The sequence below is a fragment of the Rhinoraja longicauda genome, chromosome 26 (genome assembly GCF_053455715.1).
Source record: "Rhinoraja longicauda isolate Sanriku21f chromosome 26, sRhiLon1.1, whole genome shotgun sequence".
Taxonomy (NCBI): Eukaryota; Metazoa; Chordata; class Chondrichthyes; order Rajiformes; family Arhynchobatidae; genus Rhinoraja; species Rhinoraja longicauda.
This window is the reverse complement of record NC_135978.1, coordinates 4,842,165-4,868,390: the sequence shown is the minus strand read 5'-3', so window position 1 is coordinate 4,868,390 and position 26,226 is coordinate 4,842,165. Positions and strand designations below refer to the sequence as shown.

Genomic DNA, 26,226 nt, shown 5'->3' with positions numbered 1-26,226 from the left:
CAGGACAAGGTGACGTCACCGCCCCGCGCCCCACGTGATCTCACTCAGCCAGCGGCCATGCGCTCCCGCTCTACCAATGGCGGTTGCCTGAGCCGGGAGGCGGGTTGCTAGGTAACCTCTGTTAGGTTGCTAGGCAACCCCCAACCGCCTGGGCCTCCGGACCTACAATCTTCGGAGCTAAAATGTTGGAAACCTAGAGTGTCTGGACCTACAGTGTCGGGGCCTACAGCGTCCGGGCCTAAGGTGTTGGGGACTACAGTGTTGGGGCCTACAGCGTCCGGGCCTACAGTGTCCGTGCCTACAGCATCCAGGCCTACAGTGTCGGGGCCTACAGTGTCCGGGCCTACAGTGTCGGGGCCTACAGTGTCGGGGCCTACAGTGTCGGGGCCTACAGTGTCGGGGCCTACAGTGTCGGGGCCTACAGTGTCGGGGCCTACAGTGTCGGGGCCTACAGCGTCCGAGCATACAGTGTTGGGGCCTACAGTGTCGGGGCCTATAGTGTCGGGGCCTACAGTGTCGGGGCCTACAGTGTCCGGGCCTACAGTGTTGGGGCCTACAGCATCCGGGCCTACAGTGTCGGGGCCTACACTGTCGGGGCCTAGAATGTCCGGGCCTACAGTGTCGGGGCCTACAGTGTCGGGGCCTATAGTGTCGGGGCCTACAGTGTCGGGGCCTACAGCGTCCGGGCCTACAGTGTTGGGGCCTACAGCATCCAGGCCTACAGTGTCGGGGCCTACAGTATCGGGGCCTACAGTGTCGGGGCCTACAGTGTCGGGGCCTACAGTGTGCAGGCCTACAGTGTGTGGGCCTACAGCCCCCCCCCCCCGGGCCTAATACGGGACAAGGGCGGTCCCGTACGTGCCTAAAATATGGGATGTCCCGGCTAATACAGGACAGCTGGCAACCCTAGTCACTTGGGTCGGAGGGTGAAGGCATCATTATTTCCTCACAGTGGTGTTAGTCTAAGGATACGTCGTCAGTAATTGCTTCACCTGAATGTGATGACAATCCAGCAGCCAGCAAAAGCCGGAGCAGTAATGCAGATCATTACGAGCAACCGGAGAATAGACCAGGGCCACATAATGAGAGAGAACTAAGAATAGAGGCTGAAAATGAGAATCTGTGAACATTATTAAAACAGTGTGTGTACCTACAGTGAATACATTGTCCGGGACATGCAGGAAGGAACGGCAGACGCTGGTTTAAGCCGAAGATGGACACAAATTGCTGAAGTAACTCAGAGGGACAGGCAGCACCTCTGGAGAGATGGAATGGGTGATGTTTCGGGTCGAGACCCTACTTCAAACTGAGAGTCAGGGGAGAGGGAGACACAGAGGTAAGGACATATAAGGGGTGAGAACGAGACATCAAAGGGGATGCAGATCGTTCTCACAACTTACACTTCCTTATCTCTGTGTCCTCCTCTCCCCTGACTCAGTCTGAAGAAGGGTCTCAGAATTAATTACAAGATTGATGGACAGAGTTTGCCCAGTGGAATTACCAAACTCTTTGCATTTTGCAGTAAAACTCTGGTTATTTGGATATGCTAATGACTCGGCATTAGTCTCACGTGAGGTGTGTTTCAGAACATGCACGCTGCAGTTGGTCGGCCCACGAGGGGCCCGGGTTCGATCCTGACCTCGGGCGCTGTCTGTGTGCGGAATTTGCACGTTCTCCCCATGACCGCGTGGGTTTGCTCCGGGCGCTCCGGTTTCCTCCCACGTCCCAAAGACCTGCGGGTTTGTAGGTTAATCGGCCCCTCTGTAAATTGCCTGAGGCGTGCAGGGAAGTGGACGAGGAAGGGTCTCTCGACCCGAAACGCCATCCATTCCTTCTCTCCGGAGGCGCTGCCTGTCCCGCTGGGTAACTCCAGCATGTTGAGTCTATCACAATTGTCTGTAACAATGGAAGGAGTGGAGATGCAAGCGATGAGGAGCTCCTGCAGAAATTTATGGCCCCTCAGGCACTCGTCTGTCACGGCTCTTGGCATGCCCACCGAGTGAAAACGTATTTGCAAACTTGATTCTATTTTAATGCATTGGTGGAAGAGGCAGTTTGTCAACAATCACAAGGACTGCCTTGATTTATTGGCATAATGCTGAGGTAATTTACATCTAAATGCCGTGTCAGGACGTGTTATATTGGTCTCCAGAGCTACCTGCTAAAACAAGAGTTGATTCTGGAAAAACAAGACGCCATCGTAGTGCTTTACATTAGCATTGATGTTTAAATTGTGGAAACCAGAAGCTGCAGCTGCTGCTTTTACAAAAGAAGGCACCATCGCAACTTCTAAGAGGCATTTAGTACACACCACCCTGGCCACACACTCATCCCACCCCTGCCATCGGGAAGAAGGTACAGGAGCCTGAAAACTGTGACCCCCGGGTTCAGGAACAGCTACTTCCCTATGGCCATCAGGCTGTTAAACACTACAACCTGAACCAGGGGCCACAGTCTAAGAATCCAGAATCCTGGGCCACAGTCTTGGCCTTAACAGCGATATCCAACTCTCTTTTGAATACATCCAGTGAATTGGCCTCCACTGCCTTCTGAGGCAGAGAATTCCACAGATTCACAACTCTCTGGGTGAAAGGTTTTTCCTCATCTCAGTCTTAAGTGGCCTACCCCTTGTTCTTAAACTGTGACCCCTGGTTCTGGACTTCCCCAACATCGGGAACATGTTTCCTGCATCTAGCCTGTCCAATCCCTTAAGAATTTTATATGTTTCTATAAGATCCCCCCTCATCCTTCTAAATTCCAGTGAATACTATGTGACTATAGCTCGAACTGGGCGGCACCGTGGTGCCACGGTAGAGTTGCTGCCTTACAGCGCCAGAGATCCCAGGTTCGATCCTGACCACGGGCGCTGTCTGTGTGGAGTTTGCACGTTCTCCCCGTGACCTGCGTGGGTTTTCTCCGGGTGCTCCGGTTTCCACCTACATCCCAAAGACGTACAGGTTTGTAGGCTAATGCGTCCTCTCTACATTGCCCCCTAGTGTGTGGAGGGTAGAACTAGTGTACAGGGTGATAGTTGGTCGGTGCGGACTCAGTGGTCCGAAGGGTCTCTTTCTATGCTGCATCTCTAAACTAAACTAAATTAAACAAAACGAAACAAAACTAATCTAAACTGAACTGAACTGAACTAAACTAAACTAAACTAAACTAAACTAAACTGAACGAAACTCAATAGACTTATTCACAAAATGCTGGAGTAACTCAGCAGGTCAGGCAGCATCTCAGGAGAGAAGGAATGAGCAACGTTTCGGGTCGAGACCCTTCTTGTCCCGACCCGAAACGTTGCCCATTCCTTCTCTCCTGAGATGCTGCCTGACCCGCTGAGTTACTCCAGCATTTTGTGAATAAATACCTTCGATTTGTACCAGCATCTGCAGTTATTTTCTTAAACTCAATAGACTGGTCAGGTAGCATCTCTGGAGAACGTGGATAGGTGGCATTTCAGGTTGGGACTCTTCTCCAAACTGGTCATTCCCCCGAAGGTGTTCAAGTAACCAGACTAGCCTTGTGGGAAATGAAACGCAGTGAAAATCACCACCAGGGAAAGCTGCCAATCCCAACCAAGGAACAGCTCCCACCTGGTCACAGGTGTGACTGCAAGACCTGGCAGTTTCTCACTCGACTTCGTGCAGGGATGGGCCGATGCTAGACCAGTGTGGGCAAATGGGGCTGTGCTGATGCGGCAGACACAGAATGTGAATGTGGGGCATCTGTACAATCCATGCCACACCATCTAAGATGCCCACTTCTTGGTGAACCACGCTGCCTGGAAGATCGAGCGGTGGCAAACGAGAAGGCAGGCTGTCCACTGTGCAAGAGCCCGGCCCAACATCTGAAACACAGATGACGGACACGGAGGAAGATTCCTCAGCTCCAAAGTGTAGCCTCATTGAACTAATTATCAGTAATGCATCTTGGACCACTGCCTTAAGCAACACCGGTCCTCTGGCAGATCACAGATCCATGCAGAACGATGGGTGGTTGACGTTAGATTTACTGCAGTGAAGGATTGGTTCATTGGGAAGATCTTCAATGAACCTTTTTTGCTTCTGTGCCAAAACCTCTGTGGTTCAATACTTCTGTGATCACAAATTTATCCAGAGACGAAAACGTTTGTCGAGCGTTTTGTGTTGGAGATTGTCTCCCGCAGTTGATGCAGTATTTTACATTCAGCATTGACAGGCTGATAAACGTTTCTAATAATTGCAAAAGGAATTGGGACATCTGTCAAAACTGGTGATTGCAGGAAGGCTTTTGTGAAATTGCACCGGGCTGTGATTTATCTTTGGGTTTCAGATCATTCGACGTGGCTAGACCAGAAGCAAATTTTGGGCGGCACGGTGGCACAGCGGTAGAGTTGCTGCCTTACTGTGCTAGAGACCCGGGTTCGACCCTGACTACGGGTGCTGTCTGTGTGGAGTTTGTACATTCTCCCCGTGACCTGCGTGGGTTTTCTCCGACATCTCCAATTTCCTCCCACATTCCAAAGACGTGCAGGTTTGTAGCTTAATCTGTTTGGTATAAATGTAAATCGTCCCTCGTGTGTGTAGGATAGTGTTAGTGTGCGGGGATCGCTGTTTAGTGCAGACTCGGTGGGCCGAAGGGGACTGTTATCTCTAAACTAAACTAAACTAATCTCTAAGTTTTCACCAGGTGCTCGGTTTCCTCCCACATTCCAAAAACATACAGGCATGCAGGTTAATTGACTCGGTAGAATTGCAAAATGTTCCCAGTGTGTAGGATAGTGTAGGATAGCCTATCCAGTGGATGCTTGACCTCTCTGGCATCCCTGGGGCAGCACGGTGGTGTGGCATAGCCTCACAGCGCCAGAGACCCGGGTTCAATCCTGACTAAGGGTGCTGTCCGTACGGAGTTTGTACGTTCTCCCCGTGACCTGCGTGGGTTTTCTCCGGGTGCTCCGGTTTCCTCCCACACTCCAAAGACGTACAGGTTTGTAGGTTCAATGGCTTGGTGTAAATGTAACATTGTCCCTAGTGTGTGTAGGATAGTGTTAGTGCGCGAGGATCGCTGGTTGGCGCGGACTCGGTGTTTCGGCTCTGTACCTGATTAGTGGGCAAAATTAGAGCACATGGTATTGGAGGTAGGGTACTGACATGGATAGAAAATTGGTTGACAGACAGAAAGCAAAGAGTGGGGATAAATGGGTCCCTTTCAGAATGGCAGGCAGTGACTAGTGGGGTACCGCAAGGCTCGGTGCTGGGACCGCAGCTATTTACAATATACATTAATGACTTGGGTGAAGGGATTAAAAGTACCATTAGCAAGTTTGCAGATGATAAAAAGCTGGGTGGTAGTGTGAACTGTGAGGAAGATGCCATGAGGTTGCAGGGTGACCTGGACAGGTTGTGTGAGTGGGCGGATGTATGGCAGATGCAGTTTAATGTGGATAAGTGTGAGGTTATCCAGTTTGGTGGTAAGAATAGGAAGGCAGAGTATTATCTGAATTGTCTCTTGTCTATTGTTTATTGTCACGTGTACCGAGGTACAGTGAAAAGCTTTTGTTGCGTGCTAACCAGTCAGCGGAAAGACAATACTTGATTACAATCGAGCCATTTACAGTGTACAGATACAGGATGGCCTAGATGGCACTCAAAGGGCCGAATGGCCTACTCCTGCACCTATTGTCTACTGTCTATTGTCTAAACTAAACTGAACTAAAAAAAATGCATTTTATGAATGAATGGACTGTTGTTCTCAGTCACTTAGACTAATAACAGTAATTGTGTGCATCTGTGACATTAACGGCAGCCTGGCAATTGTAAATTGATGATCAATTGCGAGAAGGAATAAACAGACTTGCTTTCAACTAAGTTATGGGATCAGAGATTTAGTTCAAGACCCACACTGGGGAAAGAGGTTTCATTTAGAATGGCACTTCAACATAGTTTGTGTACACTGTAAATTTATCTGTGAACCTATCCTGTGTCTGTATACTGAGGACGGCTCGATTGTAATCAAGTATTGTCTTTCCGCTGAGACAACATTAGAAACAGGCCCTTCGGCCCACCGAGTCCACACCGACCAGCAATCCCCGCAAACTTACACTATCCTACACACACTAGGGACAATTTACACCAATTATACCAACCCAATTAACCTACAAACCTGTACGTCTTTGGAGTGTGGGATAAAGCCCACGCAGGTCATGAGGAGAACGTACAAACTCCGTACAGACAGCGCCCTTAGTCAGGATCGAACCCGGGTCACTGGCGCAGCAAGCGTCGCAAGGCAGCAACTCTACCGCTGTGCCACCGTGACACACATCTTCTCCCCACTCCTGTAGGGCAGAAGATACAGAAGCTTGGGAGGGAGCACAATAGACAATAGACAATAGGTGCAGGAGGAGGCCATTCGGCCCTTCGAGCCTGTACGCACCGCCATTCAATGTGATCATAGCTGATCATTCTCAATCAGTACCCCGTTCCTGCCTTCTCCCCATACCCCCTGACTCCACTATCCTTAAGAGCTCTATCTAGCTCTCTCTTGAATGCATTCAGAGAATTGGCCTCCACTGCCTTCTGAGGCAGAGAATTCCACAGATTCACAACTCTCTGACTGAAAAAGTTTTTCCTCATCTCAGTTCTAAATGGCCGACCCCTTATTCTTAAACTGTGGCCCCTTGTTCTGGACTCCCCCAACATTGGGAACATGTTTCCTGCCTCTAACGTGCCCAACCCCTTAATAATCTTATACGTTTCGATACAATCTCCTCTCATCCTTCTAAATTCCAGTGTATACAAGCCTAGTCGCTCCAGTCTTTCAACATATGACAGTCCCGCCATTCCGGGAATTAACCTAGTAAACCTACGCTGCACGCCCTCAATAGCAAGAACCGCCAGGCTCGGAACAGCTTGTTCCCCTCCTTTGTCAGACGTCTGCCCGGTCTTCCCATCAGCTCAGAGTGCCGCCCTGATTCTCCCACCTACCTCACGGCCGACATTAGAACTTTCACTCCGCAACCTTCGTTCCCCACGCAGCCTAGAAGCTGCACCGATCAGCCAAAACATTATGACTACCTGCCCAATATGGTGTTGGTCCTCCGTGTGCCACCAAATCAGCGTCAACCCGCTGAGGCATGGACTCTACCAGACCCCTGAAGGTGTCCTGTGGTATCTGGCACCAAAACATTAGCAGCAGATCCTTCAGGTCCTGGAAGTTGTGAGGTGGAGCCGCCGTGGATCGGACATGTCCATCCAGCACGTCCCACAGATGCTCGATCAGATTGAGATCTGGAGAATGTGGTACCACTGCTGACCGGGAGCACCCCACAAGCCTTGCCGTTTCAGAGATGCTCTGACCCAGTCGTCTTGCCATAACAATTTGGCTCTTGTCAAAGTCGCTCAGGTCTTTACTCCTGCCCATTTCTCCTGCATCCAACACATCAACTTCAAGAACTGACTGTTCACTTGCTGCCTGATATATCCCACCCCTTGACAGGTGCCATTGGGTGACCGGGCGGCACGGTAGCGCAGCGGTAGAGTTGCTGCTTTACAGCGAATGCAGCGCCGGAGACTCAGGTTCGATCCTGACTACGGGTGCTGCACTGTAAGGAGTTTGTACGTTCTCCCCGTGACCTGCGTGGGTTTTCTCCGAGATCTTCGGTTTCCTCCCACACTCCAAAGACGTACAGGTATGTAGGTTAATTGGCTGGGTAAATGTAAAAATTGTCCCTAGTGGGTGTAGGATAGTGTTAATGTACGGAGATCGCTGGGCGGCACGGACTTGGAGGGCCGAAAAGGCCTGTTTCCGGCTGTATATATATGATATGATATGATGATAAGATAATCAATGTTATTCACTTCGCCTATCAGTGGTCGTAATGTTTTGACTCATCGGTATATATTCTGCACTCTATATCTTTCTTCACTCTAGATAGGGTCAATGAACAGAGTCTTTTAGCCAGAGAGAGGGAAACAAAAAACAGAGGACATAGGTTTAAGGTGAGGGGGAAAATATTTAATAGGAATCCGAGGGATAACCTTTTTACACAAAGGTTGGGAGGTATTTGGAACGAGCTGCCACAGGAGGTAGTTGAGGAAGGTATTATCGCAACATTTAAAAGACATTAGACAAGATACTGTGCATCTACCCGATCTATTCCTCTCAATAGACAATAGACAATAGGTGCAGGAGGAGGCCATTCGGCCCTTCGAGCCAGCACCGCCATTCAATGTGATCATGGCTGATCATTCTCAATCAGTACCCCGTTCCTGCCCTCTCCCCATACCCCCTAACTCCACTATCCCTAAGAGCTCTATCTAGCTCTCTCTTGAATGCATTCAGAGAATTGGCCTCCACTGCCTTCGGAGGCAGAGAATTCCACAGATTCACAACTCTCTGACTGAAAAAGTTTCTCTCATGTCTTATACACCTCCATAAGGACACCCATCATCCTCCTGCGCTCCAAGGAATAGTGTCCCAGCCTGTTTAACCTCTCCCTATAGCTCACACCCTCAAGTGCTGGCAACATCCTTGTAAATCTGTGTAACCTTTCCAACTGTGTAACACAATACACAAGGTGAGTGGTACCTAGTTCCTGCAAATCAATCAGCAAGTTCCACCAATATTGATGGAATTGGCCTGGATAGTGTGGATGTGGGGAAGATGTTTCCACTGGTGGGAGAGTCTAGGACCAGTCACAGCTTCAGAATTAAAGGACGTTCCTTTAGGAAAGAGATGAGGAGGAACTTCTTTAGTCAGAGGATGGTGAATCTGTAGAATTCTTTGCCACAGTAGGCTGTGGAGGCCAATGGATATTTTTAAGGCAGAGATAGATAGATTCTTCATTAGTATGGGTGTCAGAGGTTGTATTGTATTGTATTGTATTAGAGATACAGCGCGGAAACAGGCCCTTCGGCCCACCGAGTCCGCGCCGCCCAGCGATCCCCGCACATTAACACTATCCTACACACACTAGGGAATTTTTTTGGGGGGTTATGGGAGAAGGCAGGAGAATGGGGTTGAGAGAGATAGATCAGCCATGATTGAATGGCGGAATAGACTCGATGGGCCGAATGGCCTAATTCTGTTCCTGTCACATAAACTTATGAACGTATCGGCCTGATGTTGGCTCATTCTGGAAGCAACTTAATTCCCACTGATGGAACAGACACTGAAAACTCACTTCAGTAGGAAACATTAGAAAAAGCTGTGTCATTAAATGCCTGCAGAGCAGTAATGACCTGGCAACAGAAATGCGTCTCTGATTGATTTCCCTTGCAGACAGCAGTCCTCCTGAAGATTTGCTTCGTCCGTCATCTGCAGAGGATTCAACGGTAATGAATCTGACTGAACAGTGGCTGCAACAGAGCTGAAAATGTAACACCGCTGTTAAACTGGGAGATTTTCCTTTGTGTACATTTAATATGGTTGTTAAGCAAAATAAATGGTTTCTTGTGGTCTTTAACTTGGGATGACATTTTTCATCACTTTGTCTTTATGATGCTTAACGCATTTTAAGTTTTTTAAGCTGTTTAGTTTAGAGATGCAGTGCGGAAACAGGCCCTTCGGCCCACCGGGTCCATGCCGACCAGCGATCCCCGCACACTAGCACTATCCTACACCCACTAGGGACAATTTACACAAACACCAAGCCAATTAACCTACAAACCTGTACGGCTTTGGAGTGTGGGAGGAAACCGAAGATCTCGGAGAAAACCCACGCAGGTCACGGGGAGAACGTGCAAACTCCGTACAGACAGCGCCCGTAGTCGGGATCGAACCCGGATCTCCGGCGCTGCATTCGCTGTAAGGCAGCAACTCTACCGCTGCGCCACCGTGCCGTCTGGTTGCAACAGAGCGTAACGTCTAATATTGCCGTTAAACTGAGAGATTTTCCTTTGTGTACATTTAATATGGTTGTTAAGCAAAATAAATGGTTTCTTGTGGCCTATAACTTGGGATGACATTTTTCTTCACTTTGGCTTTATGAAGCCTAACGCATTTTAAGGTTTTTAAGCATTGTAAGCTGTTTCATTTAGAGACACAGCGCGGAAACTGGCCCTTCGGCCCACCGAGTCCGTGCCGACCAGCGATCCCACCACAATCGATACGATACAATAAAACTTTATTTATCCCAGGGGGGAAGGGACCCTACAAACACTAGGGAAAATTTACACTTACACCAAGCCAATTGATCTACAAACCTGTACGTCTTCGGAGTGTGGGAGGAAATCGAAGATCTCGGAGAAAACCCACGCAGGTCACGGGGAGAACGTACAAACTCCGTGCAGACAGCACCCGTGGTCAGGATCGAACCCAGGACTCTGGCGCTGAAAAGCAGTAGATCTACCGTTACGCCACTAGTAGTAATACCAACTATCTACCTCATTGGTGACCCTCGGGCTATCTTTGATCGGACTTTGCTGGCTTTATCTTGCACTAAGATTCATACCCTTATCATGTATCTGCACACTGTGAATGGCTCAATTGTAATCATGTATAGTCTTTCCACTGACTGGTTAGCACGCAACAAAAAACATTTCACTGTACCTCGGTACACGTGACAATAAACTAAACTGACCTGAACTGAGATCAGTCTCGACGTGTTTATCGGAGTATTTCGAAGAATAAAACAGTAAACTCCTTCATGCCTTTGATAGTATATTGTTTCACTGGAGAACTCATTGTTTTCTGGTAATTATAAGTCAGAGTATTGGGTGGGTTTTCTCCAAGTGCTCCAGTTTCCCCCCACCCAGCAAAGAACTACAGATTTGTCGATTCATTGTTTCCTAAATTCTCCCTAGTTTGTGTAGGATGTGAAAGTGGGGTAACATACAACTAGTGCACGGGTTATCGAAGGTCAGCGTGCACTCAGTGGGCTGACGAGACTGCTTCCACGCTGCATCTCTAAACTATTGATATTCATAACCAAATGAGTCTAAAAATCAACTTATTAATGCAGCTTCAATAGACAATAGACAATAGACAATAGGTGCAGGAGTCGGCCATTCGGAGTAGGCCATTCGACCCATTCCTTCACTCCTGAGATGCTGCCTGTCCCACTGAGTTACTCCAGCATTTTGTGTCTCTCTTCGGTTGAAACCAGCATCTGCAGTTCCTTCCTGCACATAAATATTAGATTCAAGATTCAATTTAATTGTCACATGCACCAATTAAGGTACAGTGAACTTTGAGTTACCATACAGCCATACTAAGTAAAAAGCAACAAGACACACAGCCACATAAAATAAAATTTAACATAAACATTCGACATTACCTTATCATCGTCTGCTTTGATCTGTCGTTTTCACACCTTTCTCTTCCATATCTCTAGACTCCCTCTCGTGTTACAGATTTTTTTGCCTATCTTTGGTTTAAACCAGCATCTGCACTTTCTTCCTACTTGAACCCATCTTGTCCAATATACTCGATCGACTTTGCCAGCAACGACGCACTGGTACACTTACTTCCCTGAGTTAGATATTCATCTGTTGAAGTACCACTCTGGAGATAATGCCGAGTACAGTGTGTACTGTGTATATTGTGATCAGACTTCTGAAGGATCCTTCTGTAAACAAGATGGACACAAAAGTGCTGGAGTCACTCAGCGGTACAGGCAGCAACTCCGGAGAGAAGGAACAGGGTGACGTTTCAGGTCGAGACCCTTCTTCAGACTAGACTACAGACTTGACTCTGTAACATACCTCATTATGAGATCTCTCAATAAGAGGTTTTCTCTCGAACTGTTATGCTACAATGGGAGTAAGCCTATTTGTTTAGACTTCACTTTAGACTTTAGACATACAGGGCGGAAACAGGCCCTGTGGCCCACCGAGTTCGCGCATGTATACCAGCGATCACCATACACTAGCACTATCCTACCCTCCCTACACACCAGGGGAAATTTACAATTTTTACCAAAACCAATTACCCTACAAACCTGTACGTCTTTGGAGAGTGGGGGGGAAACCGGAGCACCCGGAGAAAACCCATGAGGTCACAGGGAGAATGTATAAACTCCGTACAGACAGCACCCATAGTCAGGATCGAACCCGGGTCTCGGGCACTGTAAGGTCATAAGGTCATAAAGAAGGATGAGGGGGGATCTTATTGAAACATATAAGATAATTAGGGGATTGGACACATTAGAGGCAGGAAACATGTTCCCAATGTTGGGGGAGTCCAGAACAAGGGGCCACAGTTTAAGAATAAGGGGTAGGCCATTTAGAACGGAGATGAGGAAGAACTTTTCCAGTCAGAGAGTGGTGAAGGTGTGGAATTCTCTGCCTCAGAAGGCAGTGGAGGCCAGTTCGTTGGATGCTTTCAAGAGAGAGCTGGATAGAGCTCTTAAGGATAGCGGAGTGAGGGGGTATGGGGAGAAGGCAGGAACGGGGTACTGATTGAGAGTGATTAGCCATGATCGCATTGAATGGTGGTGCTGGCTCGAAGGGCTGAATGGCCTACTCCTGCACCTATTGTCTATTGTCTATTGTCTAATAAGAGTAGAATTAGGCCATTCGGCCCATCAAGTCTACTCCGCCATTCAATCATGGCTGATCTATCTCTCCCTCCTAACCCCATTCTCCTGCCTTCTCCCCGTAACCTCTGATACCTGTACTAATCAAGAATATATCCATCTCTGCCTTAAAATATCCTGTGCAAGACCCAAAACGTCTCCTATCCATTTTCTCCACAGATGCTGCCTGACCCACTCAGTTACTCCGGCACTTTATGTCTATTTTTGTAAACCAGCAACTGCAGTTCCTTGTGTCTATACTCTCTCTTCGTTTGCTATGACAAATGGAGATTGTAGGAGCAGAATGGAAAGGTCACGCGGAGTTGGTAGGGTTACACATCAGGAGAACGGTTGGTCTAAGCCGATCTACCAAGTATGACTTTGGTACTGCTTTTACATTTTCAGATGACAAGATTACTCAGAACCTTGACAGTAAAATATCGCCATTGCAGAAACTTGACTAACAATAAAACGAGATCTTGCACAGAAACTTGACCGACAGTAAAACGAGGTCTTGCACAGAATGGAGCTCAGAAAGACTTAATTAGGTGACAAACAAAATGAGATGATTATGCACAAGTCTAACTTCGTTAACAGTAGATCCAATTTTCTGTTACAATGATGGGTGCATGCTATCACATCATCAATAAGGTTCCAGAACTCTGGGTGTCATCCCTGCTGCATTCCATGTCTCTACTTTAAGGCTTTAGAAATATAGAAATATAGAAATATAGAAAATAGGTGCAGGTGTAGGCCATTCAGCCCTTCAAGCCAGCACCGCCATTCAATAGGATCATGGCTGATCATCCAAAATCAGTACCCCGTTCCTGCTTTTTAATGAGCAAAAGTTTAGCTTGGTTTCAGTTTAGTTTCGTCTATCGTCACGTGTACAGAGAGGTACAGTGAAAGGCTTTTGTTGCGTGCTAACCAGTCAGCGGAAAGACAATACATGATTGCAATCAAGCCATTCACAGTGTGCAGGCACATGGTTAGGTAATAACGTTTAGTGCAAGGTGAAGCCGGTTAAAAAAAAGTATGTTTTAAAATAATATTTCTTTGATTCACTTATTTGATTCACTTATTCTGCTTAAAATGTGGCTAGATTTTGCTTTGTAGTCGATGGCTTTGTCTGAAAATTGATGGCATTGTTCTGGGATCATTCATTCAGACTGCAGTACCTGCTCGATAGTATTCCCTGCTTACCTTGATTTGATCTCATCATTTGGCGAAGAGCCTGCAGTTCATGCACAATTCTCATTTCAAACAAGGAGGGATGACTGATTGTAATGACTCTTCCACAATCAGTTTCATCAGGAAACCCTAGCAACTGCCGCAGATGGGCATTTAAAACTTTGCCTGAGAAGCCTCCATGGAAATACACGGTTTGAAAAATAAAGTTCACTTTCACGAAGAGACGAGAACCATCCTTCAAAACCTTCAGACAGTCGTAAGGTAAGAATCAAGGGTATTTATTCACAAAATGCTGGAGTAACTCAACGGGTCAGGCAGCATCTCGGGAGAGAAAGTATGGGTAACATTTTGGGTCGAGACCCTTCTTCAGACTGATGTCAGGGGGGCGGGACAAAGGAAGGATATAGGTGGAGACAGGAAGATGGAGGGAGAACTGGGAAGGAGGAGGGGAACTATCTAAAGTTGGAGAAGTCGATGTTCATACCGTAGTATAAGAAGATAACTGCAGATGCTGGTACAAATCGAAGGTATTTATTCACAAAATGCTGGAGTAACTCAGCAGGTCAGGCAGCATCTCGGGAGAGAACGAATGGGTGACGTTTCGGGTCGAGACCCTTCTTCAGACTGAAGAATGGTCTCGACCCGAAACGCCACCCATTCCTTCTCTCTCAAGATGCTGCCTGACCTGCTGAGTTACTCCAGCATTTTGTGAATAAATACCTTTGATGTTCATACCGCTGGGCTGCAAGCTGCCCAACTTTAGATAGTTCCTCTGTCCCTCTCTTCCCCTCCTCCTTCCCAGATCTCCCTCTATCTTCCTGATTCCACCTATATCCTTCCTTTGTCCCGCCCCCCCTGACATCAGTCTGAAGAAGGGTCTCGACCTGAAACGTCACCCATTCCTTCTCTCCCGAGATGCTGCCTGACCTGCTGAGTTACTCCAGCATTTTGTGAATAAATACCTTCGATTTGTACCAGCATCTGCAGTTATTTTCTTATACAGGTAAGAATCAAGAGTCAGGAGTGTTTTATTGTCATGTGTCCCAGATAGAACAATGAAATTCTTACTTGCAGCAGCACAACAGAATGTGTAAACACAGTCCACCGTAAACAATATAATAAACGAGGAAAAAAAAGTTCAGTGTGTGTAAAGTTGTGAACCTGTGGAATTCTCTGCCACAGAAGGCACGGAGACCAATTCACTGGATGTTTTCAAGAGAGAGTTAGATGTAGCTCTAAGGACTAACGGAATCAAGGGATATGGGGAGAAAGCAGGAACGGGGTACTGATTTTGAATGATCAGCCATGATCATATTGAATGCCGGTGCTGGCTCGAAGGGCCGAATGGCCTCCTCCTGCTCTATTTTCTGTTTCCATGTTTCTATGTACATATACGCACACATTTATACACACACATACACACACACGCGCACACGCGCGCACGCACACACACACACACACACACACACACACACATGCAAATAAAAACAAATAAACAATAATAGTGCAAAAAGACAATAACAATGCCCTCAAGTCTATGCAGTTCGGAGCTTATTTGAGGTTGTAGTGTTGAACAGCCTGATGGCTGTAGGGAAAAAGCTGTTCCTGAACCTGGACGTTATGGTTTTCAGGCTCCTGTACCTTCTTCCCGGTGGCAGGGGTGAGATGAGAGCGTGGCCAGGGTGGTGTGGGTCAGTGAGAGCGTGGCCAGGGTGGTGTGGGTCAGTGAGAGTGTGGCCAGGGTGGTGTGGGTCTCTGACGATGCCGGCTGCCATTTTGATGGAGAAGGTCAAGGCCAAATGCTTCTTCAAGATCAGCCTTATCTCGTCCTCATAATAATATGTTGCGGGCAGCCCCTGAATGGAAGAGCATTTCAATGCTGCGGAGATTATTCAGCTGCGTTCTAAATGTGTTGTCTCCCTGCCAAAAGTCCACGTTTCACTGTCCACGTTAGGGGCGGCACGGTGGCGCAGCTGGTAGTGTTGCCAGCCTCGCAGCGCCCTGAAACCCGGGTTCGGCCCCGACATCGGGTGCCGTCTGTGCGTGGAGTTTGAGCGTTCCCCCAGTGACCGCGTGGGCTTCCTCCGTGTGCTCTGGCTTCCTCCCGCATCACAAAGTCGAGCAGGGTCGCGGGTAAGTTGGCCCTCTGTAAATTGCCCCTTGCGTGGGAGGAGTGGATGAGAAAGTGGGATAACACAGGACCGGTGTGAACGAAGGAGTGACCGATGGTCGGCATGGACCAGGCGGGCCGAAGGGCCTGTTTCCACACTGTGTCTTCCAATTCAATGAAGTTTATGAACATTGTACCTCAATAGTTAAATAGTTTACTGGTGCCTTACGCAAATTGCAAATGCACTGTGAGATTATTTTTGCATATATTAAGGGCGTATTATGGGCTGCACGGTGGCGCAGCGGTAGAGTTGCCGCCTCACAGCGCCAGAAACCCAAATTTGATACTGACCACGGGCGCCGTCTGTACAACGTTTGCTTGACTCATCCTTGGAACTACAGGATATTGAAATGTGACCTTTCAGTTGACAGCTGAGTACACAGTTGTTCTCTACTGACAAGACAGCCATGAGTGTTGGACTGATATCGACTGACTCATCTCACTAAACCACAGAGTCCATTTTATTGTCTTTGACTTGGCGGTAGACCGTGACTATTTACTGCAGCCAACAGCAATCACAGACAGCACGGTGGCGCAGCGGTAGAGTCGCTGCCTCACGGCGCCAGAGACCCGGGTTCGATCCTGACCACGGGTGCTGTCTGTACGGAGATTGCACGTTCTCCCCGTGACCTGCGTGGGTTTTCTCTGAGATCTTCGGTTTCGTCCCGCACTCCAAAGACGTGCAGGTTTGTAGGTTAATTGTCTTGGTGTAAATGTAAATTGTCCCTAGTCAGTGTAGGATAGTGTTAGTGTGACGGGATCGCTGGTCGGCGCGGTTTTAGAGATACATCGCGGAAACAGGCCCTTCGGCCCATCGAGTCCGCACCGCCCAGCGATCCCCGCACACTAACACTATCCCACACACACTAGGGACAATTTACACTTATACCAAGCCAATTAGCTTACAAACCTGCACGTCTTTGGAGTGCGGGAGGAAACCGAAGATCTCGGAGAAAACCCACGCAGGTCACGGGGACAACGTACGGACTCCGTACAGGCGGCGCCCGTAGTCGGGATCGAACCCGGGTCTCCGGCGCTGCATTCGCTGTAAGGCGGCAACTCTACCGCTGCGCCACCGTGCCGCCCGTCACACATGACAATAAAGTATTCTATTCAATTCATTCAACTCGATAGACAATAGACAATAGGTGCAGGAGGAGGCCATTCGGCCCTTCAGGCCAGCACCACCATTCAATGTGATCATGGCTGATCATTCTCAATCAGTACCCCGTTCCTGCCTTCTCCCCATATCCCCCTGACTCCGCTATCCTTAAGAGCTCTAACTAGCTCTCTCTTGAATGCATTCAGAGAATTGGCCTCCATTGCCTTCTGAGTCAGTGAATTCCACAGATTTACAACTCTCTGACTGATGGGCCTGTGTCTCTAAACTAATCTAAACTAAAGCCAAGGCAAGCTGTGCCAAGGTGCCACCCACGACCTGATCTCCCGGTTGCCAAACACTTTCACTCCCCCTCCCATTCCCACACTGACATTCCTGTCCTGGGCCTCCTCCACTGGCAGAGTGCGGGCCAACACGCATTGGAGGAAGAGCACCTCGTATTTCGCTTGGGCAGCTTCACACCCCAGCGGTATGAACATTGACTTCTCGAACTTCAAGTAACCCTCTCTCCGTCCCACCCCCACCCAAGCCATCATACCAGTTTCACTATCATCCCGTTGAGTTTCACTGTCTGTTTAACTGGTTATCACCTAGCCCACAGCCAACAATGGACCATTGTGGGCTCCACCTTTCCTTGATCATCGTCATATTTTTCATGTATTTAATTCATTAGTTCTATATCTCTCTCTGTATCACCGTCTACATCTCTTGTCTCCCCTGTCCATCAGTCTGAAGAAGGGTCTCGACCCGAAACGTCGCCCATTCCTTCTCTCCAGAGATGCTTCCTGACCCGCTGAGTTACTCCAGCATCTTGTGTGTCAATCTTTGGTTTTAAGAAACTGCTTTTATTTAACTCTATACAGGTTGATTGAGGCAGCTGAAAATGTCACATCAATTATGCATTTTAATCAGTAATCAGACTAGAACATGTGACTAACCCAATTTTATTAATTGAAAATTGCCTCATTAAGCTGCACAAAACGATTTCCTAGTTACATCTGTGTGCGGTAATCAGTTCTGTGTAAATTAAAAATAAATATCCATTCAAAGGCAATTAAGAGGTAGTTATTAGTGTTCTTGCACCCCAAAAAAAGGTTTATTGTAAATGAGTGCCATAAACAAAGGTTTGATTGGGAAACATCACAAGTTCTGTGGATAGCTCAGCTTCTCACACACTATTTATTGAATCTCACGTAGAATATTGCACGAATCTGAGTTGGAATAAATATAACTATGGCTTAAAACTCTGTAGATGTACACAAAAACTCTGTAGATGTACACAAAATGAGCAACTCAGCGGGTCAGGCAGCACCTCAGGAGAGAAGGAATGGGTGATGTTTCGGGCCGAGACCCTTCTTCAGACTCAAAACTCTGCAATCTTTGAGTCTGGGTTTAGTTTATTGTCACGTGTACCGAGGTGCAGTGAAAAGCCTTTGTTGCGTGGTTACCAGTCAGTGGAAAGACAATACATGATTACAATCGAGCCGTCCACGCTGCACAGTTTTTTTTTTCTGACCGAACAATGAATGTCGCCTCTAATAATCAGTCTCAATCCACATCCACACGCAGCATACGTTTGTTGGGAAAAGACACAAAGTGCTGGAGTAACTCAGCGGGTCAGGCAGCATCCCTGGAGAAAATGGGTAGGTGACGTTTCGGGTCGGGACCCTTCTACAGACTGTTTGTGTGATTCTGCATCTCTACTAATCAAGTTTAATTTAGTTTAGTTTAGTTTAGTTTAGAGATACAGTGTGCAAACAATAGACAATAGACAATAGGTGCAGGAGTAGGCCATTCAGCCCTTCGAGCCAGCACCGCCATTCAATGTGATCATGGCAGATCATTCTCAATCAGTACCCCGTTCCTGCCTTCTCCCCATACCCCCTGACTCCGCTATCCTTAAGAGCTCTATCCAGCTCTCTCTTGAATGCATTCAGAGAATTGGCCTCCACTGCCTTCTGAGGCAGAGAATTCCACACCTTCACCACTCTCTGACTGAAAAAGTTCTTCCTCATCTCCGTTCTAAATGGCCCTTCGGCCCACCGAGTCCGCGCCGCCCAGCGGTCCCTGCGTACTAACACTACCCGACACACACTAGGGATAATTTACACTTGTACCAAGCCAATTAACCTACAAACCTGTACGTCTTTGGAGTGTGAGAGGAAACCAAAGATCTCGGAGAAAACCCACGCAGGTCACGGGGAGAACGTACAAACTCCGTACAGACAGCGCCCGTAGTCAGGATGAAACCCGGGTCTCTGGGGCTGTGAGGCAGCAACTCTACCGCTGTGCCACCGGCCACCCTTCGTGTACTTTGTTCATCGAATATAAAGTTTTGGAACTATCGATTGAGGTCGTGCAGGTTATCCATTGACATCAGGACTAATGACAAAATGGCTCCCTGCCATTACAAATGCCAATATCTTTGCTTTCGGTAAGTCATGAGATTTCACTCTCAACTCTACACATCAATAACCAGTGTCCAGAAATCGATTGCACAAAATGTTTGTAATGCAGACATTTAAATGTCAGACGTTAATAAATTGGTTGAACATTATCTTAGAGTCAACATTTTGCTATAATCAGCACAGCATAGCAACAATATCTCAATAACAATAATCTACGTACATCAACGCCTCTACTTCCTAAGAAGGCTCAGGAAGTTCGGCATGTCCCCGACAACTCTCACCAACTTCTGCAGATGCGCCGTAGAAAGCATTTTATCGGGATGCATCACAGCACGGTTTGGGAACAGCTCCATCCAGGACCGCAAGAAATTGCAGCGAATTGTGGACGCAGCCCAGACCATCACACAAACCAACCTCCCTTCCATTGACCCCATCTACACCTCACACTGCCTCAGCAAGGCCAGCAGCATAATCAAGGATCAGTCTCACCCCGGCCACTCCCTCTTCTCCCCTCTCCCATCGGCCAAGAGGTACAGAAGTGTGAAAACGCACACCTCCAGATTCAGGGACAGTTTCTTCCCGGCTGTTATCAGGCAACTGAACTGTCCTATCAACAACTAGAGAGCAGTCCTGAACTACTATCTACCTCATTGGAGACCCTCAGACTATCTTTGATCGGACTTCACTGGCTTCACCTTTCGCTAAGCGTTATTCCTTTGTCATGTATCTGTACACTGTGGACAGCCCGATTGTAATCGTGTATTGTCTTTCGTCTGGATGGTTAGCACGCAACAAAAGCTTTTCACTGTACCTCGGTACACGTGACAATAAACTAAACTGAATTGAACTGAACTGAACTAATTGCTTATATAATGGGCCCAAAACAGCATTAACAATACCCCCCTCCCCCGCCCACCAATGTAGTAATATTGTTCACAACTGCACAGTCCAGAGTATACTAATTTAAAGTACATTCATTTTCATTTGCATAGGCCTGTGCTTGTTAATACTGTAAGATGCACGTAATGTAAATAAATATGGCAGAGGGTGGCGCAGCGGTAGAGTTGCTGCCTTACAGCGCATGCAGAGGGTGCCGTCTGTACGGAGTTTGTACGTTCTCCCCGTGACCTGCGTGGGGTTTCTCCAGGCTCTTCGGTTTCCTCCCACACTCCAAAGGCGTACAGGTTTGAAGGTCAATTTATTTCAATGAACATTAACACGAAAATATGCAATATAATTATTTCCATCGTGGAATCTAATGTGCGCATTTAGTTTGTAATATTTTAGAAGTTACAAAAATAGAAATTCCTACCTTATTTTAGTTTTGAGATACAGCACGGAAACAGGCCCTTCGGCCCATCGAATCCGCGCCGACCAGCAATCACTAAGTACACTAGCGCCATCCTAAATGCTAGGACCAATTTATAATTCTTACCAAATTAATTGGTGTCAATTTAAGCGTGTTGTAAAGTTCACAAATAGGTTTCATAATAGAAATGCAATTCCTAAGAGAGAAATCAATAGCAAATCATTAAAGCAATGCAAATGTACCTTCATTTATTTGACAGCCTGATTAAATTTATTATAAATAAAGCACAGTTCAATAATGTCCCAGCAGTTTTACACAACACAAAAATCTATATCTGCATTTTGGCACCGTGGGAATTAACATTAACAACTGACATGTAGTCTTGTAATGCTTTATTATTCTTAAAATTGGAGATTCTATTTGAAATGAAAGACTTTTGCAGCAATGTGAACTGTAGAATTCAGTAATTTTCAGATTACATCAATAGGACTGTGTAAGAAAATAACTGCAGATGCTGGTACAAATCGAAGGTATTTATTTCACAAAATGCTGGAGTAACTCAGCGGGTCAGGCAGCATCTCAGGAGAGAAGGAATGGGTGACGTTTCGGGTCGAGACCCTTCTTCGGACTAATTGCTTTCAACATTGTAAAAAATAAAAATAATATTTAACTAGAAAGCAGAGTATAATAATATTTAACTAAACAGCGGAGTATAATAATATTTAACTAGAAAGCAGAGTATAATAATATTTAACTAGAAAGCAGAGTATAATAATATTTAACTAGAAAGCAGAGTATAATAATATTTAACTAAATAGCGGAGTATAATAATATTTAACTAGAAAGCAGAGTATAATAATATTTAATTAGAAAGCAGAGTATAATAATAGACAATAGACAATAGACAATAGGTGCAGGAGGAGGCCATTCGGCCCATCGAGCCAGCACCGCCATTCAATGTGATCATTCTCAATCAGTACCCCGTTCCTGCTTTCTCCCCATACCCCCTGACTCCGCTATCCTTAAGAGCTCTATCTAGCTCTCTCTTGAATGTATTCAGAGAATTGGCCTCCACTGCCCTCTATTTAACTAAATAGCGGAGTATAATAATATTTAACTAAAAAGCATCTCAAGCAGATTATGTGTGTGTTTTGCTGTATTTTTTAGGGGAGTTAATGTATTTAGCAAAGGACAGATCCAGCAGGCCGAGTGCAAGTGTGTTAGTTCAGTTTTCTTTAGTTTCGTTTATTCTCGTCACATTTGTCAGTGAAAAGCTTTTTATTGCGTGCTGTTCAGTCATAGAAAAGACCACACATGACCACAGTCAAGTCGTCCACAGTGTGCAGATATAGGATAAAGGGTACAACATTTTCAACTTAGTTTTGTATCGTTTATTATTGTCCGAGGTACAGTGAAAAGCATTTTAGTCCAGTCAGCGGTATGGATAAAAGATCAAAGGACCAACATATCGTGCAAGATAAAGGGCGGCACGGTGGCGCAGCGGTAGAGTTGCCGCCTCACAGCGCCAGAGATCCGGGTTTGATCCTGACCTCGGGTGGTGTCTGTGCGGAGTTTGTACGTTCTCCCTGTGACCACGTGGGTTTTCTCCGGGTGCCCCGGTTTCCTCCCACATCCCAAAGACGTGTAGGTTTTGCACATCTTTGACCCCAGCAACGGACTGTTCCAGATGCTACGGTCAGGCAAACGCCTCCGCTGACACGCTGTGAAAACGGAGAGGATGAGACGGAGTTTCTTCCCACAGGCCATCAGGACTGTTAACTTTTATAACTCCAGGGACTAAATTTTGTCTTCCCTATATTAACTTATTAACTTTATTTATATGCTGTAACGAATTCTTTTTTGTGCACAATCCGCAGGCATTGCCACTTTCATTTCACTGCACATCGTGTGTATGTATGTGACAAATAAACTTGACTTGACTTGACTTGTTTGAAGGTTACATCGGAACACAGCTACCAGCCTTGGAGGGCATCTACAACACACGATGCCTCAGAAAAGCCACCAGCATCCACAAAGACTCTTCACACCCCTGCAACAGTCTGTTTGAACTTCTACCATCGGGCAGACGATACAAGGCCTTCTACGCCCGCACCTCCAGACTCAGGAACAGCTTCATCCCCAGGGCCATAGCTGCTATGAACCGGTCCTGCTGAGCCGGATGGTCACGTCACACAGTGAACCAGCACAGATCTACTTGCACTTTATTCTGTTTTAAAACTGTTACAAATTGTTTCATTGGGTTGTTTAAATTAATACTGACTAGCTAATTAATTTATTGCATCGTATGGGAGGCGCATTCCCAATCTCGTTGTACCCCTGTACAATGACAATAAAGATATATTGTATTGTATTGTATTGTATTGTATTGTATTGTATTGTATTATATTGTATTGTATTAATTGGCTTCTATAAAATGTCCCTAGGGTACACGCTAGAACTAGTTGCATAGACTTGGTGGGCCGAAGGGCCTGTTTCCATGCTGTAACTCTAAATTAAACTAAACTAAACTGTGTCTATCTTCGATTTAAACTAGCATCTGCAGTTCCTTCTTGTTTTGGAATAAAGTATTTATAAAAAATTTAAAAAGAATGAGAGAGAACTTTCGCTTAGCATTTTGTAAGATTATCAAGCAACTAATTCCAAGAGGCAAAAAAAAAAGAAAAGTAAGATTTAGCTCTTCGGGCCAAAGAAATCAAGGGATATGGGGAAAATGCAGGAACGGGGTACTGATTTTTGACGATCAGCCATGGTGCTGGTTCGAAGGGCCGAATGGCCTATTCCTGCACCTATTTTCTATGTTTCTATGTTTCTTTGTAAATGTGAGAACATCGATTATACATGGTTTATAACATGGAAACAAGATCTTTCGGCCCACTATGTCCACCCCGACCATTGATCACCCGTTCACACTAGTTCTACGTAGAAACAAAGAACAGCAGATGCAGTCTGAAGAAGGGCTTTGACCTGAAACATGTTCTCCACAGATGCTGCCTGACCTACTGAGTTACTCCAGCACACTAGTTCTGTGTTCTCCCGCTTTCCCATCCACTCCCTACTCACAAGAGGCCAATTTTCCCGAGGACAATTAACCTACAAACGCCGGAGAACATATTTGGGAGCGTGGGAGTAAACCGGAGCACCTGGAGAAAACCCACGCGATCACGGAGAGAACGTACAAACTCCACACAGACAGCACCCATGGTCAGGATCGAGCCCTGTCCTCTGGTGCTGCAAGGTAGCAACTCTACCGCTGCACCACTGTGGTGCACTGTGGAGGTCGCAGGGGGAGATAACTGTACAATATTTAAACAACGTATATTTGGATAGGGAAGGCAGAGAGAGATACAACCATAAAGAAGACAAATAGAGTCCTAGAGTCAGAAATACGCCCTTCAGCCCAACTTGCCCTTGTCAACCAAGATCTCAGACGCTGTCAATATGGAGTTTGTACGTTCTCCCTGTGATCGCGCTATCGTGTACCGTTTGGCTGTACTTCAGGAACAAACAAACAAACAAACAAGAGTTTTAGTATATAGATGGGAGTCATGGTCGGCGTTGAAGATGGGAGTTGAAATTCTGCTGCAAAATTCATTGACTCTAAGGCTTTTCTTCAAAGGTTGCAGAAGGCCCAACGTGTTGTTCCATCTTCTCCCAAACAAAAATACATTTTAATTATTTCTTCTCTCAGATCCAGTTCTCTTCCAGCGTATTAACAATTCAAAAACACCCGGAGGCAAAAAGACTCACCCTCGTTATCCTCGGCCTTGAACAAATAAATGCACCATTTTGTCTCTGCTGTGAATCAGTGGGTTACCAATCAATGATTCTGTGGAGCTGTTTATCCTGATGTATCCAAGCGTGCTTTCAAAGGAGGATCAAAATCTTGCACTGTGTATACTGCTTTTTAGACTTTAGATGGTGGCGCAGCGGTAGAGTTGCTGCTTTACAGCGCTTGCAGCGCCGGAAGCCCCGGTCCAATCCCGACTACGGGCGCTGTCTGTACGGAGTTTGTACGTTCTCCCCCCTGACCTGCGTGGGTTTTCTCCGAGATCTTCGGTTTCCTCCCACACTCCAAAGCTGCGTTCCTCCACACTTAAAGTGCTGGAGTAACTCAGCGGGTCAGGCAGCATCTCTGGAGAACATGGGCGGGTTGCGTTTTGGTTCGGGGATTTCTTCAGCCCCGATCCGTAACGTCACCCATTCATGTTCTCAAGAGATGCTGCCTGACACGCTGAGTTACTCCAGCACTTTGTCTTTTGCTCAAGATTCCAGTCCTGGGGACTCAAGATGCAGTTTAGTTTAGTTTACAGCACCAGAATCCCGGGTTCAACCCCGACTACGGGCGCCGTCTGTACGGAGTTTGTACGTTCTCCCCGTGACCTGCGTGGGTTTTCTCCAAGATCTTCGGTTTCTTCCCACACTCCAAAGACGTACAGGTTTGTACGTTAATTGAGACTTGGTATAAAATGTAAAATGTCCCTAGTGGGTGTAGGATGGTGCTAGCATGCGGGGATCGCTGGTCGGCACGGGCTCGGTGGGCCGAAGGGCCTGTTTCTGCGCTGCATCTCGAAAACTAAAAACTAAAACTATAAAAGGTAGTGAATACTTCAATAGTCTTGTGATCTATTCTGGTCATGGAGGTGTACAGCATGGAAATAGGCCCTTCGGCCCACCTATTCTCTATTCCGATCTAGTTGTCACTCTGTGAGCCAGTCACATTTGCCTGCGTTTGGCCCACAGCCCTGTGAACCATTCCTGTCTATAAATCTATGCAAATGTCTTTAAAACGTCTTAACTCACTGTAGGCGTTTCTTTTATCGTCTTAGACAATAGGCAATAGGTGCAGGAGTAGGCCATTCGGCCCTTCGAGCCAGCACCACCATTCAATGTGATCATGGCTGACCATTCTCAATCAGTACCCCATTCCTGCCTTCACCCCATACCCCCTGACTCCGCTATCCTTAAGAGCTCTATGGCGTAATTTCAGTTTAGTTTATTGTCACGTGTACCAAGGTACAGTGAAAAGCGTGCTAACCAGTCAGCAGAAAGACAATATATGATTACAGTCGATCCATTTACAGTGTACAGATAAGGGAATAACGTTTAGTTGCAAAGTTCGATCAAGGATAGTCCGAGGGTCACCAATGAGGTAGGTAGTAGTTCAGCACCGCTCTCTGGTTATGGTAGGATGGTTCAGTTGCCTGATAACAGCTGGGAAGAAACTGCCCCTGAATCGTTTGTTCGTTCTCCCCGTGACCTGCGTGGGTTTTCTCCGGGTTTGTAGGCTAATTCAAGTTCAAGTCAAGTTTAGTTTATTTGTCACATGCACATACACGATGTGCAATGAAATGAAAGTGGCAATGCCTGCGGATTGTGCACAAAAAAGAATTACAGTTACAGCATATAAATAAAGTTAATAAAGTTAATACAGAGAACACAAAATTTAGTCCCTGGTGTTATAAAAGTTAACAGTCCTGATGGCCTGTGGGAAGAAACTCCGTCTCATCCTCTCCG

At 46.7% G+C, this 26,226-nt stretch overlaps 1 long non-coding RNA gene across 1 annotated transcript; it reads right to left on the bottom strand.

Moving 5' to 3' along the window:
* Positions 1–7,983: 7,983 nt before the first annotated feature.
* On the bottom strand, positions 7,984–19,276 carry LOC144606326 (uncharacterized). Its single transcript, XR_013548939.1, has 4 exons — positions 19,113–19,276; positions 11,255–11,545; positions 10,182–10,307; positions 7,984–9,346 (listed from the first exon to the last, which is right to left on the bottom strand). It is a non-coding gene; the product is annotated as an uncharacterized LOC144606326 (long non-coding RNA).
* Positions 19,277–26,226: the final 6,950 nt, after the last annotated feature.